We start from the raw sequence: 22,053 nt of genomic DNA, 5'->3' as shown, positions 1-22,053 counted from the left end.
AGCAAAAACAAAATGACCGCCATGGTTTAAAATACAGTACTATTATAATGTGGCATAGCTCCATATCTATTTGAGATAATTTTATGAAATTTGCTGTAATTGTAGATAATAGTATTTGTGATGTATATTAAACTTTGTTTAGTAAGCATTCTATATGTTTATACATTTAAAATGATTTTATTATCACTTGTTAGCCAAATTTATGACGAACATCATTGGGTCATTCTATCTCAATCTACCTGGCAATTACAGCCACTAACTCCGAATTAATTGAAAATTGGCGCAAAATTTCCTCTTGGAGAGTTAAGATGATTTGCCAAATTATTTGGTTGTAAACGTTATGGTTCAAATTTTAGGAGAGTGTAAATTTTGCATATTTGGCTACTAAATTTAAGCAATGAAACGTCACAAAATTTCAATGATATCTAAATTTTAAAAAAATACTTCCTCAAATTCAATATTTCTGAAATTTGGTAGGTAAAACATTTAGAGACTGTATAATTCAAATATTTAATTATTTTAACTCTATATTGAATAGAAAAATATTTTGTTCAACCAAAAGGAGCCCCCCCCCCAAAGAAAATATTAATTTTTAGACCTAAGACGCTTACGGTCAGTATAGAGAAAATACATCTCATTCAATTGTCATAAAACTTCTTTTTTATAGCATGAACTATATGATTGTTTAAGTTCTCCAAAGAATTTGGTGGGGTCTTTGCCTAGTTTGGAAGATAATTATTGCAAAAAACAAAATTGCTGCCAAAGCGAAAAATTATTTTCTTAAAATCTTTTATTTTATTCACTTGTCCTTAATCTATGTATAAGAAGTTTATATATGGGATGAATGTAATATATAATAAGTTATTATTATTATTATTATTATTATTATTATTATTATTATTATTATTATTATTATTATTATTATTATTATTATTATTATCTGTCGGCTCCCACTAGTGTCCGTGTATCGGGTACTGCCATTTTGTTATCTTTCTTCGTTTTTTTCCATGAGAAAGGGAAAGATGATAGTGCCATTCGCTGTAGATGTTGTTTATGAGCTTATTAAATAGATAATAAAAAAAATAAAACATGAACACATTTGATTAGTTAAGCTAGTGTTCTTTAGAGTATGATAATGTGCTAATTTGCATAATTTTTATTTGTTCTTATTCTCCAACAGCATGTTCTGAGTTGAGCTGAGCTTCAATATGGAGTCAAGTGTGAGCACCCAAAGCTCTCAGAAGTCCTCCGGTACAAGTATTGATTGGACCCTGTGCCTTTTTTTGTCAGAAGAATGACCCAAAGAAACCTATTAGAAATGTTGGAGAGGTTGGAATTCAAAGGGCCTGCATAGCTGCTGCAGAACGCAAGAAGTACAATGATTCTGAAAAATTTCGCACTATAGAAAGAATTCAAGCCTTTGATTTTGAGATAATCATTAAAGAGATTAAAGTCATCAATCACAAAGACTGTTATTCTACCTTCACAAGTTCCTTAAAACTAACACGGCTCAGAACAAAGTATGAACTTATGCAAGTATGAACCTCAAGCAGTGCATCTGAGAATTCACCACGAACACCTTCATTACGCAGTAAATCTTCAACTATGAACACTGACTTGTGCATCTTCTGCCAAAAGAAAAGCAACAAAGAAACATACTTTGTTGCCACTTTTGAAGTTTCTGACAAAATTCTTGAAAAAGCTAAAACGATGCATCTCAAAGATGCAGTTATCGTCTGAAGAAACTGAGATGCACGACCGGTTGTGGTTGTTCTGCGGAAACTTGTCGAAATCCTTTGGACTGTGTCCATGATGATTCAGACTAGATTATTTTGAATGTTTTTTTGGTTATTTTAGCATGAGACCATCTTATAAATGTTATGATAACATCATGAATTTTAAAAATCGGTGATTTTGTCATACTTTTACAATGGTTTTCATCTTTGATTTGAATAAAAAGTGATAATAAAAGTATATTAAAAATATTTCATGATTTTATCTTAAATACACATGAAGTTATGTCAGTTATAATTGCTGTATTTTCGACCATAGCGGTCATTTTGTTTTTGCTCTAAAAAATTTAGGAAAGCCTAATTGAATGGCCATCAACCTGAAAAACCTTCAGTATGGAACCCTCTAACAGTTTGACATGAATGCCTGCTCCTAACATTCCGTACCACCTAAAATTATTTCTAGGCCTCTTTTCAGATTTTGCCTCCTGACTAATGTCGGAGGGGGGCTGCTTTTGGATGAACAAAATATTTTTTTCTGTTAAATATAGAGTTAAAATAATTAAATATTTGGATTATACAGTCTCTAAATGTTTTACCTACCAAATTTCAGAAATATTGAATTTGAGGAAGTATTTTTTTTTTAAATTTTGATAACATTGAAATTTTGTGACATTTCATGGCTTAAATTTAGTAGCCAAATATGCAAACTTTACACCCTCCTAAAATCTGAACAATAACGTTTACAACCAAATAATTTGGCAAATCATCTTAACTTTCCAAGAGGAAATTTTGTGCCAATTTTCAATTAATTCGGAGTTAGTGGCTGTAATTGCCAGGTGAATTGAGATAGACTGACCCAATGAAGTTCGTCAGAAATTTGGCTAAAAGGTGATAATAAATAAATTTTAAATGTATAAAAATATGGAATTCTTACTAAACAAAGTTTAATGTACATCACAAATAATATTATGTCCAATTACAGCAAATTTCATAACATTATCATAAATAGATATGGAGCTATGCCACATTATAATAGTACTGAATTTTCAACCATGGCAGCCATTTTGTTTTTGCTCTAAAAAATTAATAAAAGCCTAATTGAATGAGAATCCACCTGAAAAACCTTCAGTATGGACCCCTCTAACAGTCTGGCATGAATGCTTGCTCCTAACATTCCGTACCCGCTAAAGTGATTTCTAGGCCTCTTTTCAGATTTTGCCTCCTGACTATTTCTACAAAGAATATATATCACCTTGAACAATGTCGATACTAAGACTCTGTCACTTCTTACCCCATGCCCATTTAGTAAAAGTAAATTTCTATTAATTGAGCGTCTCTTTACTCTTGTCGACATTAATCCTGATAGATAAATGATCCGCAAGCCGCACAGACAATACACTTATAGGTGCGTTGGCATATCGCCGATTACTATATAAACAAGTTGTTCATTTCACGGGTGGCACCAAAAATCTTCAATATCCAGGTGTTTCACTCTCCCACATTTGACACTGATACTTCTAAATTTCGGGACGCTAATAGAAAAACACGCGAGCTACAGTCTTTCTGGTGGCCAGCGCAAACATTTTCGAAGATACTATTTTACGATAAGGAATTAATCTAGAGCCTTAATAACCTAAATACATGTACCAATCCCTTCGGTGCATTGCGAATCCTTAATTAACAGCGACGTATCATGGGGAATTTCCATCGTCTGCAGACAATAAACAAACTGCCCTTTCATAAAACTCTAAATGCCGCAACCAGATATCTTTATCCGCTGCTTGCCTATGGGAACTTAATTGCTCAAAACGTTGGACCCTCTTTTTTTATACACCTTCTTGTCTCACTCGTTGCATATGATCGCGATGGACTCAACAATAATTAAACCTTTGGACAACCTGTTCAACGCTACTTCTTCCCAAACAAATTATCCTTCAGAAAAATTCTTGGGAACCGCACATTGACGGGAATAAGTCTTTAATCGCGCTTTGAAGCAATCAATGCTCAACCTGGTAAGCGTAGCTAGGCTTTCTGGCTCACAGCCGTAGAGACTCTGATCCCAATATAAGCATGTCCGCTCTCCGTCAACACTGTTAGTTTCGAATGGAATCCCGATATGATCTAAAATCAAAAATGGAGCATTGCTACTCACTCCGAAAGCATAAATTAAATGTTGGCGATCTTTATAAAACCATTCTATTTCCAATATATACCTACTTTCGACGTTTCGCTGATAACGCTAAACGATACCGACATTTAAAACATTCAAACCTGTAATAAGAATTGGATATGGATGCGAAATAATACGAAAGTAGAAAACGGCTTCAATAGTATTACAAACAATCTCCAAGAATGACTATGTAACACTCGCCTTCTGATGGCGGGATCTTTACTATAAAACTCCCAGTCAACACTAGAATAAGACCAAAAAAAATCACAATACGTGTGGCACAAAAACTTGCCCAAGCCAAAATTCATAACAGTAAAAATATGAAGCAACAGTTTACAACAGAAATCTCAAACACCCTCTCACAATGTCTGGAAATATATCTCTAATTAATAAGACGGCAACTATGCACAAAAAAAACGTAGCGCTATCGAAGAATATAATTAAGAACATTTATATTTCGACAAATAAAAATATGTATAATCTAAAAATTGAAGACACCTCCAAATCTACCATTTACCAATAAGATCAAAGTAAGCAAAAAGGACCCTACGGTAGGTTAGTGAAAACTATGGCTGAACACTGCCACAACATGCAAGCGAATTCTATACTTGCGCATGATAACTCAAGTAGATGAGGCAGCCTTAAATTTACCTAAGGCTCTAAAATGGAAAATGAGACACCATTTGAAAAAACTAAACGCTCAAAAACCCAAGCCCTCAAAGGAGGGAATATACTCTTTCAAATCTCTAAACACTAAGGAGGCTATCAGAACAATGCAAACCGTCAAAAAGAAATTCTACTGTGGTAATAGAAAATCCACAATATTCTAAAATAAAACAGCTATAATAGAATCACATATCCACTTTAAAGAAAAGTCAACCCTAAAAAATAAGGAAGTGATCACAGGTCCTAGAGAAGACCAAGCATCATGGAAATGTTTTATCGATCATTAAATAATTTCTTTCTGATAGGCTCATACGAGTAGTGGTCGATGGACAAAAATCAGAGACCTGCAGTATTCATGCTGGAGGGGTCCATCCTGGGCTCAATTCTCTTCCTGATCTACATCAATGATCTCTCTAACCACATACTTAAATCATTCGTTGCCATCAATTCTGATGACACAACCATCTACAGCAACACATCAAAGTTCTCTCTGATTCTGTCTCCTTTGACCTCAAGCGCGTGGTTCAATGGGGGAATACGTGGCTGGTTACCCTTAATGCATCTAAATCCAAACTTCTATCCTTACATCACCAACGCGCTGATCCCAATCTGCCATCAATTGAAATGGATGGCTCTCGTCTGGGTGAGGCTCCGTATTTTTTTATCTTTCCTCCTGATCTGAAATGGAACATGTACATCAAGTCTGTTGCCAAGGTCGCTGGAAAGATGGTGGGATCCTTCTACCGCTCGAGAAGATATCTCACTACTGATGCAATTCTCTATCTATGTAAAAGCCAAGTACGTCCAAGGATGGAATACTGTTGCCATATCTGGGCAGGAACTGCAAAAAACAGCCTATGCTGCCTTGACAGAGTACAAAAGAGACTTCGTGGCTTAGTGGGGGATGCCCTTTTCTCTACCCTGCTATCTCTCCCACAGAAGAGACGTTGCGAGCCTGTCCTTGTTTTATCGTTTTTTCCATGGCAGATGCTCGCCTGAACTCCAATCTCTGGTCCCCCCCGCCAATCTTTCACGAAAAACACCCGTCTAGCTGAATCCACTGTGAAAAATTTCCCCCACTCTATATCTGTGCCTAAATCAAAACTGGGATTCCATAAACAAAGCTTCTTTCTTAGAACTGCATGCCTGTGGAACTCTGTTCCGTCTGCCTGCTTCCCTCCGGACTTTTACTTGAATGTCTTCAAGTCCAATGTAAACAAATTCCTAATGAACCGCCCCCTTAAGTAAACACTTCAGCAAATCTCCTCACTAACTTAATGTACTTGTAATAACCCTTATCCCTGAGTGGCTTCCGGGCCTTGATAAGTGGTGATCACTGTGTAAAAAAAAAAATTTGAAAAAGTCTGATTATTTTAACTCGTTTAAAAAGCTGGTTAAGAAGTAATACCTCTAAGATTAAGTATACACTTTAGCTAGAAGTAATGCATACTTTAGAAGAAAATGGAAAAAGCCGTGTGTTTTTGAGTTCAGATAATATACAAATATTATTTGGGGAATTTTCAATTTCATGGAATATTTTTTCTCGTTTTAAATAAAAAAAAATATTGGCTAATATTAAACAATCTTGGGCGAATTTTGGAGCTTCTGATGGCTTTCGTCACTTTGTTGGCAGTACTGCTCAGCCGTATTCGTGTCTCCCGGATTCTAGAATCTGTGATAGATAAGATCGGCTGAAGTCCACCAAACATCCATAGGCTTGTTTAGTGAAATGCAGGCTTCATGAAGTTATAAGGAGCTTCTGTGGCGTCCAACTACTTTGCCGGGCGTCACCAGGTATCGTAACAGATCCACTTCTTATCCCACCACAGGCTCGCTTGAGAAACGGGTTGTTTTGATTGCGCAGAATGAGTGCAAAAAACACCATGAAACAACGTTTATTTTTTTTATGTGGACCCCATTTATCCAACTATTTTGACATCCCTATCTGCTTTAATCCCGATTACTGTTGTGTGGTTGACCTATAGTTCAAACGCAATTTCTTGTGCTGTTTTATTAAATTTGTTGTTTTATATAAATAAATAAATAAATATATATATATATGAGCAAACAGTTAATAGTTTTTATTATATATATAGAGAGAGAGAAAGAGAGAGGTATATATATATATATATATATATATATATATATATATATATATATATATATATATATATATCTATATATATATATATATATATACACACACACTGGTGTAGCATAAGTTTCTGCCCCCTGGGACGGTCGTAAAATATTTGCCGGCGCCCCTCACGCGAGCATATAATTACCTGTGTTGCTCTCCGCACCGCTGGCATTTACTAACCTTCTTCTGCTATTATATATTTACATGCCCCCCTCCCGCTGGCGCATGATTACCTGTTTTGCTGCCCCCCCTCACTGCTGGCATATGACAACCTGTTAAATCCTTCAAAATTCAAAAAAGCTGTCAAAATATTTATTTTCACTGAATTAATCTTTACGCAATTTCCTTCAGATTATTGTTTACACAATTTTCTTTTTAAAATTTAAATTTAATTTAACAATTTATTTTGAATAATTTGAATAATAAGTATGCAAACATTAACGTCAAGGGCGTGAATCTCATATAGAAACGCTGATTTTATATGAATAAAATAAAAAAACGCATCAAAGGCGATTTAAACTAAATAACAATGTAATATTAGAAATTAAAAAAAATTTGCTTGTTTGAAATTTGTGACAGAATTTTGATTCAGATCCAGCCCGTTTTCTTAAAGATAGCACTGAACATCATTGCTTTATGGGAAAATATTGTCAAAAGGCTCAGAAATAAAACAAACGGAAACGACAATACCGAGTTGAGTATTAAAGATGTATCTGATCTTATGGTTGCAGTTTCACCTTCATTTTTAAGCTGTTCCAGGGAAATATGACTTCCAATAATTTTTTACCGCAACATACACCATATCTGCGTGACTACTCCATCTAGTTTCTACAGTCCACTTCATAACCATGCCGGTCAACTGAATCAAAACGTTCCAGCGATATGTAGATTCAGAGCAAAACTAGATTAATCGGTCCAGTCTGCCAACAAATGTAACAGAGAAAACCGCTACAGAAGCAGCATGTACACACACACACAATATTTAATGAATAGCCAGTGCATTGCACAATGAAAACATTTGGGTTGATTTCTGCATACCCAATCATTAGCCTGCCATAATAGCAGCATTGCTAATGCCTGGCCAATACAATCATCAATCTAAATCCTACCTTTCCCCAGTATTTTTTCAACATCAGTTGAGAAATGTCCTCCGCGGTTATATCTTTTGTCTCGATGAAGCAGAGAAACGACTCCACTGTTACTTTATTTTCCTCAAGTTTTACATCATTTGGTCATAGTGAGACACATCAAAAAATTATGCAAAAATATTAGCTTTCATTGATCTGATCGATGATTTATTTCTCACCTGCTTTTCCAACATACTCACAAATTCATTTGACATTTCTGATGGCATATATGAAGTAGATATTTTCTTTCCCAGGTTAACTTTCACCAAATGTTCACAGAGCAGAGGGTAATACTTGGCGAATAGATTTATCAATTCTAAAAAAAAACACCTTTGTTTTCCTGATCTCTTTCATCATTATGAATTGTTTCCCGTTGACTGCTGCCAGATACTGCTTGATGAGAAACCTGATGATGCCCAGCTAGAATTTCCTGCTACTTCTTAATGTTCTTCTCAATAAGATGTTGCTCTATGTGTCAACTACATTTGCTTCAGCAAGTCGGATCTCTGGATTCTTACAGTTGAGAGAGGCTTGAGCATGAGATGTGTTAGCTTCATATTCATAGACTTCGGGTTAAATTTCTACCAATTCCTAAAACGAACACCAACGGAAATCTCGACAGTTCAGTTGAAAATAGTCTGATGTAAAAGCAAAATAGGGATTCTCTGGAAGGAGAATATGCCATCCATGTTCTTAAAATTTTTTCACCGTTGCACAATTTCCGATAGAACCATTTTTGTTACCTTTTTAATGTCGCCTTTTGTTTTTGTTCCTGGTCAGAATACTTCCTTGAATTTATGGCCAAGGTCCAGCACAGAGCAAGATCCTTGTCGAACAGGCATATGCCGATTATTACGATTAATCACAACTGACCACAAACCAACATCTGTAAAATTGGTTGCTTTCGAGCCATTATTGCCTTTAAAATTCTTCAAATTCAGGCGCATCATCATCATTGACAGTTTTAGCTATATCAGCCCTGTTAATGTCGACTTTCGTAGTAACAGTATCAACGTTAGTAATACCAACTTCATCTCCGGTTTCAGCATGATTTTGGACTTTCGTTTCGGCAATTCCTGCTAGAGAATTTTCTTTAATAAATTTAAACAGCGAGCCTTTATTCTTTTTTTGTATCCTTTTCTTTTGTTTTTCGCTATTTACAGAAGGCCGCAATACTCTCCTTCATTCTCTTCATTACGGTTACTTTCTTGGAAAATTCACGCAGATATTCTGAAAAAAAAATGAAATATTTTTTTAAAATAGCACGGCATTTCTCTGCATAAGCACATTCCTTTGTTGTTCCGAACTAGTACCACAAAAGGTGAGATATCTCCACAGAAAATTATTTTTGTGAGATACCTTACCCTATATATATATATATATATATATATATATGTATATATATATATATATATATATATATAGAGAGAGAGAGAGAGATGGAAAAAGAGAGTCAATACCCCCTTAAGCAAGCAGATTACAAGGAAAAATGTTATAGATGTTATGACCATATTTCCATTCTGTTGGGTAATTTATTTTTTTTTTTTGGAGCGGTTGAGTTTTAAAACATGTGCGACAAAAACAACTCTGAAAACGAACCTCTTCGCTCACAAATATTAAGAGGCACACATGTTTCGACTTTTTGAATTCTCACTACTCTGTAAAAGTTAATATTTAAAGTGAAATAAAGAGCGTTTAAAATACCTTAAAGCACAAATAAATAATTCAGGTAGGCCAATGGCAACATTTATTTGTTGTATATTTGATATTTTTACTAATTTCCGTTTAAATAACCCAAAAAACATGGCTATCCTTTTACCAGAATTAATTCATCACAATAAATTTCTGTGTAATCATAAATACATGACTGATTATAAAATGTTGTTAATAGTTTTAAAAAAACTAAATCACTCTGTGATTATTTGAAACTCGACAGAAATTCGAAAATATCTACACTATCATATACGAAGCGACTTAAATATATCTGAGATGTAGCAATTAGTCCCCAAGTAAAATTATACCCTCTGATATGACGCTAATAAAATCTTTTTACAGTCGATTTTTATTCCGTACTTGCTTATAGTATCTACACTTATCAAATTACATCATTTTCCTTTGTAAATTTTCTGTTTTATCATTTAATTATCAGTTATGTGTTAAATATTTTATTTAATTTTTCAACATTTTTGGAACATGTTAATCAACTGCTTTCTTTGAAAGGCTACCAAGAAAATGTATGCAAGTATTTTGAAACTTTGTTTTACAAAAAAAATAAATTTGCATCGTATTTTGATGTTAGTATCATTTTAGTTTTATTGAGTATTTAAAACTACTAAATATTATTAATTTAGTACCAACAAAGAAAAATAATTTAAACAATCGGTTTTGTAATCGTAAATTATGGGCACGTTTTTCTGACTCCGGCACCTACAAAAGTTTCGATTTCTTAACAAAATGTCGGTATAAAATTTCAGATATTTTGTAAACTTTTAGTTATTTTTCTATTTTAAATTTTTACCCTCTCAACACGCTGATCCTGAAATAAGGACTAATTTTTCTAATTCCGATACGTCCAATATTTCGATATTTTACAAACTTTTCGGAATACAATTTAAGAGATTTAATTAACTTTTATTTATTTTTTGTATTTTTTTATTTTTATCCTCTCAAAATACGCCTACCTTATATGAGCCGCTCCAAAAATAGGGACTCCGATACCTCAAAATCTTCAGATTTTTTACAAAATTTTCGGAAAAAAAATCCCGATTTTTGTTAGCTTTTATATATTTTATTCTATTTTTTAACAAAATGCTGGCGTGTTCTTCTCTTTAAATAGACTCATATTTTCTGATACCGATATCTCTAAAAGTCCTGATGTTTTACAATCTTCTAAACATGATTTTTTTATATATTTGTCAGGTTTCATTTATTCATAATAATTGTTTTACCCTTCCAAAATTCTGCCCCCTAGGCACAAGCTGCCGGACCGATCGCCCCTTCCCGTTGCTACCCCACTGCATATATATATATATATATATATATATATATATATATATATATATATATATATATATATATATATATGTATATATATGTATATATATATATATGTATACATATGCATATATATATGTATTTATACATATATATATGTATATATATACATATATATATGTATATATATATACAAAAACAAAGAACAATTGTTACTGATAACACGTTATTCATACGACGCACTGTGTAGATGTACAAGTTAATTTTATATGTGTCTCTTGAATACGAATAAATCTGATAAACAATCTATAAAAGTATAACGGTTAGAAGAAATAACACTTATGTGTAGCTAAAAGTGTATATTTAAATCACATTGTTCTAAGTAATATTACACTTTCTCGTATTCCGGCAGGAAAATTGGTTTTGAAATGATCGTATCCAGAGTGAGTTCATTGCATCAGCTGGCACTACTGGTGCAATCGAGTTGTTTCTGAAATTGTAAACGCTAGACAATAAACGAAACCTACTTATATATACTGATCAGGTAATAAAACCTAATAATATTACACCCGATTTAATTTTCATGGGACATACTGAATACTCTCCTTATAAGTTTTCGACGTTATATTGTACTCTTTGAGGAAATACAAATTGTTGTGCAGTGATTATACTACTAAATAATTATTGTAGAACATACAACAATGCATGCCCAAAAAGACTGCGTATCTATTTACTTCAATACACATAAGTGTATGTATATATATATATATATATATATATATATATATATATATATATATATATATATGTATAGATATATGTGTGTGTGGGGGGGATGTGTACGTATGTGTATATATATTATATAATAATAATATACATATATAACAAAAAAAACTCAATCATATAAAATTAAAAAACGACCAACAAGGTTTTTGACAATTACGTAGCCCGATACTGTTTACTGTTTACAACAACACATTTGAACCAAAGATAAACTATTTAAAAAACAACAAAAAACAAATAAATAAAATACAATAGAAGGTACAATAAATAATTTAGAGATATAAAATAAGAATTGAAAAAAAAACTAACCATATACTACCCAAACGTTCCGAGCTATCATTTGCTGCGGTATAGTTATTGCTTACAACATCACGTTTGTCAAAGTCAAGTAAATATCTGACGAAGAGATCTTTCTCGAAATATTATATTACACGGACATACCACTATACCGAATTTCCCAGCTGACCACTGTGCAAATATAAATATACTGCGTATATGAAATATGAATATGTACACATGTATTTATACGTTGAATTAATAAATTTCTCACCTGCTTCAGCTAATGTCTTTCCGTTACTTCTACATTGTACCGCCTTCTAAAATTCTACTGAACTACATATATATATATATATATATATATATATATATATATATATATATATATATATATATATACATAATTAATGATATGATAAAATGTATCCCGAAGACAAAATAAAAAAAATACACATACTTAAATGACGTGTTGCATCGAATAGGTAGGAATATAATTATAGCAGAATTTTAAAAAATACTCATTTTGGTTTACCCACACTGTGATCCAGATAAATGAAAAATCAAATGAAGGAAACCGTGTTATTCTGTAGTTTTCCGAGAAATTATAAGCAAACATATAATCCGGGTACCATTTATATTTTCTTTTCCCTCTTTCGTTTAGGGTTTTACATTCTATCTCAAGCAAACATTTCCGTTGTCTCTCCTTCGGAAATAATTCCGTGAGCTATAGAGAAAGTCTGCTTTTTCATTAAAGTATTGACTGTTATGATTCCATGCGACCTGTGGCGTAATCTACAGGAATCTAATTTTTGTCTTTTCGATTTCGTAAGAATCCCCATGACCAGAGATTTATACTACTGATGTTCAAACGTGGGTTGAAATATTTTTGGAATTGTGTGCAACGCTACAAATTTTGCAATCAGATTAGCACATTTGATCAGGATTGTACTTGTGAGCTTATTTGTAGCACTTATGTAAATGTCGCGACATCGGCGATTGGCATTTATACGTAGTCTATATAACGCATGTTTTGCGTCTTCTCCATGGGTCGGCTTAATTATGAAGACGTTTTTTCTTCTGAGCACGGTCTACGTACTTGCTCAAATTAAGCAACATGCTCTTCCTTTGAACATTTTCTCTTACCTTGGAATGCCAATGGGGGAAGAAATAATTCATAAGAGATCCCGAGTCGGCATTATACGTAAGTTAAGATGGCTTGATCATTTCTCCACTGATTAAGATTGTTTGCATTCAGATATCAAGAGATGCAGATTGGTTAATTTTCGATCAACATTTATTTTACGCCTAACAAAGTACAAAAAAGAATAGAAGAGACCTACCAATTTATATTCTATATAGCCTATGTCTTTCCCTTTTTTCTTTTATTTTAACCATCTATGAAGAAACCATGTTTCATGAAAAAAAACACGATTATGCGGACGCACATATACTGTATATGATATTCAATGCAAAAACGTAGGGGTACTACGAACACATTCTAGCGTTTATACAGTGATGTGAATTATTTAGTTTTATCAACTTTTCCACCTTAATTTCTACTGACTTTGATTCAAGAGCCTCTCATATGCGTTACATATATTGATGAGAAAATAACTTTTAACGAAGACAATGTCATAGATTATTTACAAAAATATCATCGTATTATTATACTTATTTTAAAGGTTATTATTATTCATATACTTATCTTTATTCGTTGTTTCTCTCATCTATATATTTGTTTTTCTAATTAATCGTAATTTATCCTCTTCGTTGCATTATCCCTTTATGCTTTTTTTCTTCTTATACGTTTCATTGTTCGTCTTTGTATCCTTATCGTTAACATTGTTTTTTTTTCTTGTATTTTAGTATTCAGTTCTGACTATTATTATCTGCTTCCAAACAATTTATGCTTATCGGTCTTTTTTTGATCGTAGGTTATCTATATTTGTCTCAAACTTTCTTATTATTCTCCCATGTGCGCTTCTTATTTATTTAGTTATCTGTAACCTTTCAATATGATTTTCTGTTACATTTTCGTTCTTGAATTTGACTTTCTTATCTGCCTCTTACTTCTACTGCAGTTTTTCGTTCGTATGTTAATCAGTGAGCAAACCGTTTTTATTTCGTTTCTCATATATTCTCTTTCTTTTTCGGTTTTGCATTCTTTCTACTTCTTTCTAATTGAATTATTATAATTTATTAATAATTTTTTATTATTATATATTACTATGTATTATGTAGGATGTATTATTATTATCATTATTATTATTATTATTATCATTATCATTATTATTATTATTATTATTATTATTATTATATAAATCATAATACACGACTATTTATCAGCGTCTACTTATACTTAAGAAGATAATGCATTACTATTAAATGTTGTTTGACAAAATACTGCTTGTTACGAACGTGGATGGCAAATCAATGCAAGAGATAATACGAAGTATAGAACACCGACCGATTAATCGAGAATTGTGTAATATATTTAACGCTGATATGCGTCGTGCACTCAAGGACATGTTTGTCAGATGGCAATTATGGAAGATATTTTATTTTTCTGTTTATGACAATAGTTGGAAAGCGAAGCCAATTACGTTGGATTTTGACAAACAAACCTCATGGGAATTCAATAGCGCTATACGCATTATTATGTTTGTAATTACCTTTTTCAAGAGATGTGTAGTCTCTATCAATAACACGTCAATAATAAAATGATGAGACTTGAGTAAGTGTTGTTTTCAATCGTATACATATATACATGTATATATACATGTATATATATACATATATACATAATTATATATATATGAATTCACATATATATATATACATATATATGTATATATATATATATGCATATATATATATATAAATGCATTTGGGTATAAGTAAAGATACAAACATATATATATATATATATATATGATGAAAATAATGGAAATATTATTCCGACAAAATAGAGAAAATAAAAAGGAACAAACCGTATTATGTGTTCATCAACGTTTCGTCTTTATTTCGAGACTTCCTCTGGATGAGTAGATTAAGAAACCAAAAATATACTCGTACAAAATATTTGAAAATGTTTCACGTGCACAGTGTGACGCAGTTCTATTTCAGAGAAACGAAAATTGATGTTGGAAATTCAAAAAGGAGGGGGGCTGGCGCTGTTAAAGAGAAGGGCATTTTAGTGACGTTATATAGTCGTTAATTTAATTTTAACACTGTGAACGCAAGTTTATATTCTTATTGGGAAAAAGATATATCTGATGAAATTCAAATATACGTTTGTAACAGAAATCAAATGAGTGTTTTTTATGTAATTTCTTGATTGAGATTATGTGTTAATTATTACAGGGGGTGTTTGAATGGTGTGAGAAATGTAGCCTGTGTCCACAGTTAAATAATGTTCTTTCAATAAGTGTTTACTTATTAATGGCGCTATGTTATAGAAACCTCCACGTTGTTTAATAGTGCTTGAAATTGCGATAAGCGCAGATTCGAAAAGTCTCCGGCGCGGTTTATTTGAAATAAATTTTAACTGCTTTTAAACAAGCAAAAGTACGTTGATGAACACATTATACGGTTTGTTCCTTTTTATGTTCTCTCTCTCTCTCTCTCTCTCTCTCTCTCTCTCTCTATATATATATATATATATATATATATATATATATATATATATATATATATATATATATAAGAATATTTGCTTGAATATATATATCTTAAAAATAACTGTGTGATTCCGCTCATGTATGAACTCATATAAATTTAGAGGTGCATCAACTACGAATATTATCTATAATATATTTTGAGTTGAGAAATTTCCCTCCGTACCAAATTTGCATAAGTTATCGGTAACTGGATAATTACATACATAAACATAGCATATTCATTCCGATGTCCCAATCAAAATTAATAACTTCTCCCCGACGATTTTCCGAGGTCTACGATTTCCTGAAACATGGCATGCTCATATTCCAGGAGGAAACGTATCCTACATAAAAGAACTCTTCTAAAAACTTCCAAACATGGCGTCTCCCTCCCAAGCAGTCACTACGCTACAAAGAATAGTAATTTAAGAACATGTACCACTTGAAAACCGACATTTACTTATTGCTAAATTCATATTACGTAAAAGTCATTTACAGGTAAAAACTTACATACGTACGGTCGGATTTTACTGCATCAGTTACCTACTTTAATGTTTATATTCACAAGACATACTAGTGGGCGCTTAAAAGAAAAGATAAACACTCATGAACATACTTCATATTCAAATACAATACCCAGCGCAAATAAAATACTTCATATTCACTCACAGTCTTCTCCCTCTGTGCTTCCACGTCAGGAAATCTTAAAACAAAGTAAAACACGTAGATGATTTACAAATGTAAAAATAAGCGGGTGAGTGTCGATATCAAACCTCCCCGCCTAAATGACCATATAAAAAAATCGTCCGCATGCATTTAATTGAAACATCAAAAAATAAAACGGACTTTATTTTATTATGTGAATTTGTGAATAATTTTAAAGCCATGCCAATTTATCCGATAGCTTCAATATTTTTGGTGAATCACGAAATAAGAATTAACAAAAGATAAAAATTGCTTTGTGTTCCAAAAATAAAGGAACTTTAAAATGTCGAATTGCAAATTTTAATTTAATTAAACATTTGAAGTTTCTTAGCTTTTTATTTCTTGGTCTTCGAAACAACATCGCATCATACGTGTGTATTATTTATTTTTCGTGTTGTTTTTGGGTTTTTTTGTTTTTTACCAATAACGGCGTGTTACATTTTTCTGTTTTCAGTGAATTATATTGAAGTGCGCATGGAAATAATAAAACACTTACTAATTATTATTTCGTACTTAATAAAATAACAAAAAAGGAGAAATATATTTATATATAATGATAAAAATAGCGTTCGTTTCATTTTGTTTTAGCGTTTTCAATTCAGTGTTTAAGTTTGAGAGACGCGGGATGTTTTTAAGCTGTGATTTGGCCAGGGTATTCCGATATCGATCTGAACCCATGTTTGATTAAGCGACACCACATTACCACCCGCCTAAAATGAAAACGTGCAATAAATTAAAATAATGGTACTTTGTGTTCTTTCTCTAACATGCTTAAATGATAACAATATTATTGTAACGCCCATTCGAAAGGAGGAGAGAGGATTGGGAAACTATTCTGAGCTTCCAACTAACATTTCATATAAATCGTGAAGCTTCCATTAAACATCAATGAAATACTGAGCAGCAGAGAGGTGGCAAAAGTGCACATCATGGTTTAGAAATGTAGACATGTTTGAACTACCGATACGGTAACATCGCCCCTAACACCTTAAGCAGAGGAAAGTGTTTAATAACTATTCTGTGTTCCACCTAACAATTTCATAATAAAACATGTATCTTGAAGCTTGCATTTAGCAAAGATAAACTTTTAAAAATACCGACGTGGCAAAATGCACGGACTCTATGGTATTAAGATGTAAACAAATGCCGACTACCGACATGGCAGTATCCCCCAATCACTTCAAGTAAACAAAAACACTTTGCCATTAAGAAAATACATGGATACTGGTGCTCCTCTTTCTTTTGGTGCTGAAATAACAACGTTTCAAAGTATTTTTTTAACATTGGGAGAGATGGGAATTTGGTAACTATTATATGCTCCAACCGGACAATTTAATAATAATAAAAAATATATATCGTGAAGTTCGAATTTAACCCGAATAAATAATTTAGACATAGCGAGTGTGCAAATGGGCACAAGCAGCATCGTTTAGAAATGTAAACATGTTCAAACTACCAGCATTTAATAGAACATGTAAACATGTTCAACCTACCAGCATTTAATAGAACATGTAAACATATTATAACCTACCAGCATCGTTTAGAAATGTAAACATGTTTAAACTACCAGCATTTAATAGAACATGTAAACATGTTCAAACTACAAGCACGACAGTATCAAACCCACCCTCTTTAATGAAACTCTGACATGAAAAATAAACATGGTTACTTGTGCTATTTTGACACTGAAATAATAACGCAATTATTTTGACAGGTATTCATAACATGGGGAATGACGTGTGTTTGTTAAATTTTCTGTGTTCTAACCTAACAATTTAATAAAAAAAGATGGCTAGGGTTTCATTTAATCGGATTAAACTATTACAAAATAGTGAGGTTACAAAGGTGCTCAATCACCTTTGCTTATTGCTTTTTGGGGTGGTTGTAATAAATCAGTAATATTGACGGTTACGTTTCTTTACACGCTCACATGCTAACATTTATTGGGGGCACTTTAAACATTAACCCCACCTCCTCATTTTTCGTTACAATTACTAACTTTGTCTTACTAGTAAGGTTGAGGTTACATTTCATTTACATGCGCACAGGTAAATATTTGTTAGAGGTGTTTGAGATAAATATTACATGACATCCACCTACACATTTTTCGTTACAATGACAACTTTATAGTTTTCGTGTACCGGGATTACGAAAATCTCATTAAAATTGGAGCAGGTAATGATTCTCGAAATATAAGCACATGTAGTATGCACGGAAATGTCGTGCCTTAAACCTCTGTACTAGCGCACAATACAAAAAAAACAACTTTTCTCATACTGATACTGTCACAACCATATTTGTGGGTGGGTATGCTGCCTACGATTTCACGGTACATTTTGGGGATTTATTTATTTACCAACCGCAAACATAATAGGTGGTTCTTTGCTCTGATATACTTTCTGTACATGGAGATGTTTGAAACGTCTATTCGAAGGATGCTTGCTGGTGTTTATTATGAGAACAGTTCTTAACATGAAGAATGTCGATCAATTCCAACAGTTAATATACAGTGAGAATCCTTAAATTCTGTAAAACATCGGTTTATACTTTCTAATCTTATCCTAATGCGCCATTATCCCAAATAGTAAGGCATGCAGATTTACGCTTATTACCTTATTTGTTTCATCAGATTATACCATCCGCTTATTTATCTCATCATATTAAAACATTATCTGCAGCTTATCAACTACCATACTGTGCTTTATAGCGCGGGAGGGGGAGAGGCGTCAACCTGCGAAAGCTGGTAAACGTGCCCCTCTAGTTATGAACAATTTGTCATGAATCATGTTTTAAATAAGAGTTACAAATACGTTTTATACAACTTTTATGTCAGAAATGATCTTATATTAAACACATTTATTTAAATGCAAATCCTACATATTGCAGTGATATGTGTTCGAAAACGTTCTGCAATAATATATATATATATATATATATATATATATATATATATATATATATATATATATATATATATATATATATATATATCGTTATTTCCATGGCAGCTGCTCGTCTGAACTCGAATCTCTGGTCCCCCCTCGCAAATCTTTCACGAAAAACACCCGTATAGCTGAATCCACTGTGAAAAATTTCCCCCATTATTTATCTGTGCCTAAATCAAAACGTGTATTCCATGAACAAAGCTCCTTTCTCAGAACTGCACGCCTGTGGAACTCTGCTCCGTCTGCCTGCTTCCCGCCAGAATAAACTTGGATGTCTTCAAGTCCAACGTTAACAAATTCCTAATGAACCGCCCCCTTAAGTAAACACTTCATCAAATCTCCACACAAACGTACTGTACTTGCAATAACCCTTACCCCTGAGTGGCTTCCGGGCCTTGATAAGTGGTGACCACCGTGTAATATATATATATAATTATATATATATATATATATGTATATATATAAATTCCTGTTGAAATATATATTCTTATTATATAGCAATCCCCATAGAAGCTCAATGTGATTAGAGAGCAATATCTCGAAAGAATAAAAAATATATATTCTCAATATTCATGCTGTTGAGCATCTTATATTTTATTACTATAAATCAGTTGATTTATACAATGCTTGACAGTGTCTGTTTAGTAGCGCAAAAATCAATACCTATATTATTATTTCAATAAGTGAATATATTATGCGCTTAACCCATGAAAAGAAATAACAACAATAAATCCGTCAAAAGGAATCGAAATATTATTTGACATGTTGAACATCCGAAAATTGTAAGAGAAACTGCAGTTATCTTTATATTTTTCCATTACACAATGTTTAATTTTTATCAAACAAAGTCATTAAACTCAACTATTCGTACTAAAACTTTTAATTAATTTATGAATCTTCTACCAAAATGGTCTATTAAATAATTAGTAAATTTATTAATTCTAAATTATGTATACATATTATGTAAATACTATCAACAAATTATAAATTATTATACATGCTTGTACGTACGAAACTAAACTAAGCTACCAAAAAAAAAGAAACATCAATAATCCGTACTAACAATTTTAATTAATTTATGAATTTTCTGCCAAAATGTTCTATTTAATAATTAGTAAATTTATTAATCCCAAGTTATGTATACCAACTTATGAATATAATATTAACAGATTGGAATTAACAATTAGAAATGATAAAGCTACTACTTCTTATAGAATTAATACATTTACTAATTATTAAATAGAACATTTTGGTAGAAGATTAATAAATTAATTAAAACAATTATGACGAATTGTTTGTTTAATGACTTTGTCTGATAAAAAAAAAATCTATATGGCGTAATAGAAAAATATAAAGGTAACTGCAGGTTCTCTTCATTTTTCGGATTTTCACCAAATCACATTTCAATTCCTTTTGACGGATTGATTGGTACTATTCCTTCTGGTAAGTTAAGGGCATATTATATTCACTGATGTATATAAGTGATTTATTTTGCGCTACGAAACTGATACTGTCAAGAATTGTATAAATCCATTGATTTTAAGGAGCACATAATAAGATGGTCAACATCATGAATTTTGGAATATAAATGTATATATATATATGTTTACATATATATATATATATATATATATATATATATATATATATATATATATATATATATTATGCGAGACTATCCAAAAAGCAAATCAACGTCAAAATTCAATGGACCATCACTTGGACTAAATTAAATAGGTTACCAGCATCCCGAATAAGAAATAGCATTAGTAAATAGCTTTTCATAAAGGCTACTGAGTTTGACAAAAAATCCACATACATACCGGAGAGTGAAATATATATGATTATGAAGTAATTATTTCCAAATGAAGAAATAGATAGACAAATTGTCTGAAGTGTGTCCTTGATTTGCCGATTTGCTGCTTAGGTTCTAAAGATACAACCGAATTGATTGGATTTCCTATACTGAAACGGAGATATGGAAATGCAATCCAAGATATTGGCTGGACGATGACTACTGCTTTAGGTAGTTTTAGGCCTCACAATTAAAATGTGACGAAACAATACAAGGTTGTGAAGAATTTGGGCCTCAAATAGAAATTATTAGAACATTACACAAGTAATTTCTGGACATCACCCTTCGTTTATTTATTAATACGTACGAACAATAGACTAATGAAAACACATTTGAAGTTTCGTAAACTGAACCAAGGCTGAGCTGAGATCCTTCGCATTCTCTGCTTGGTTAGTTAAGATAAGTATTACAGATGTTATATTTTTATAAAAAGATGTTTTTAAGATTATATAATTGAGATAAAAATGATTTTATAATGGGCATAAAATAGAAGTATTTGCTTTACACACGGCATTAATGCTAGTTTTATTTTGGTGTCTTTAATTGATTCACCCCTATTTTTGCTGATGAAGACACTTGTTATTAAAGAATGCAACTTTAGTCAAGTAATTGTCAATATTCATTGTAATTAAAATAGAATGAACATCGTTTCTGAAATGATCGCACGACGTAGTGGTTTTTGTTCGTTTTCCATTGAAACTAATTTTTGATAAAAAATTATGAATTGTTTTACCCAATATATATATATATATATGTATGTATATATATATATATATATATATATATATATATATATATATACATATATATGCATGTATATATATATATATATATATATATATATATATATATATATATATATATATATATATATATATATATACAAGGAGTAAATGAGTGAGAAAAATTAAATCGCATTAGATCGAAAGCAAGAAAGAAATATAAAGTATAATGAATAACTATAATATAAGGATGTGTTCATCAGATAGAAAAACGCCCA

Source organism: Euprymna scolopes, chromosome 27, assembly GCF_053919585.1.
Source record: "Euprymna scolopes isolate OS-2025 chromosome 27, ASM5391958v1, whole genome shotgun sequence".
NCBI classification, from domain to species: Eukaryota; Metazoa; Mollusca; class Cephalopoda; order Sepiida; family Sepiolidae; genus Euprymna; species Euprymna scolopes.
This window is presented reverse-complemented; position numbering follows the sequence as displayed.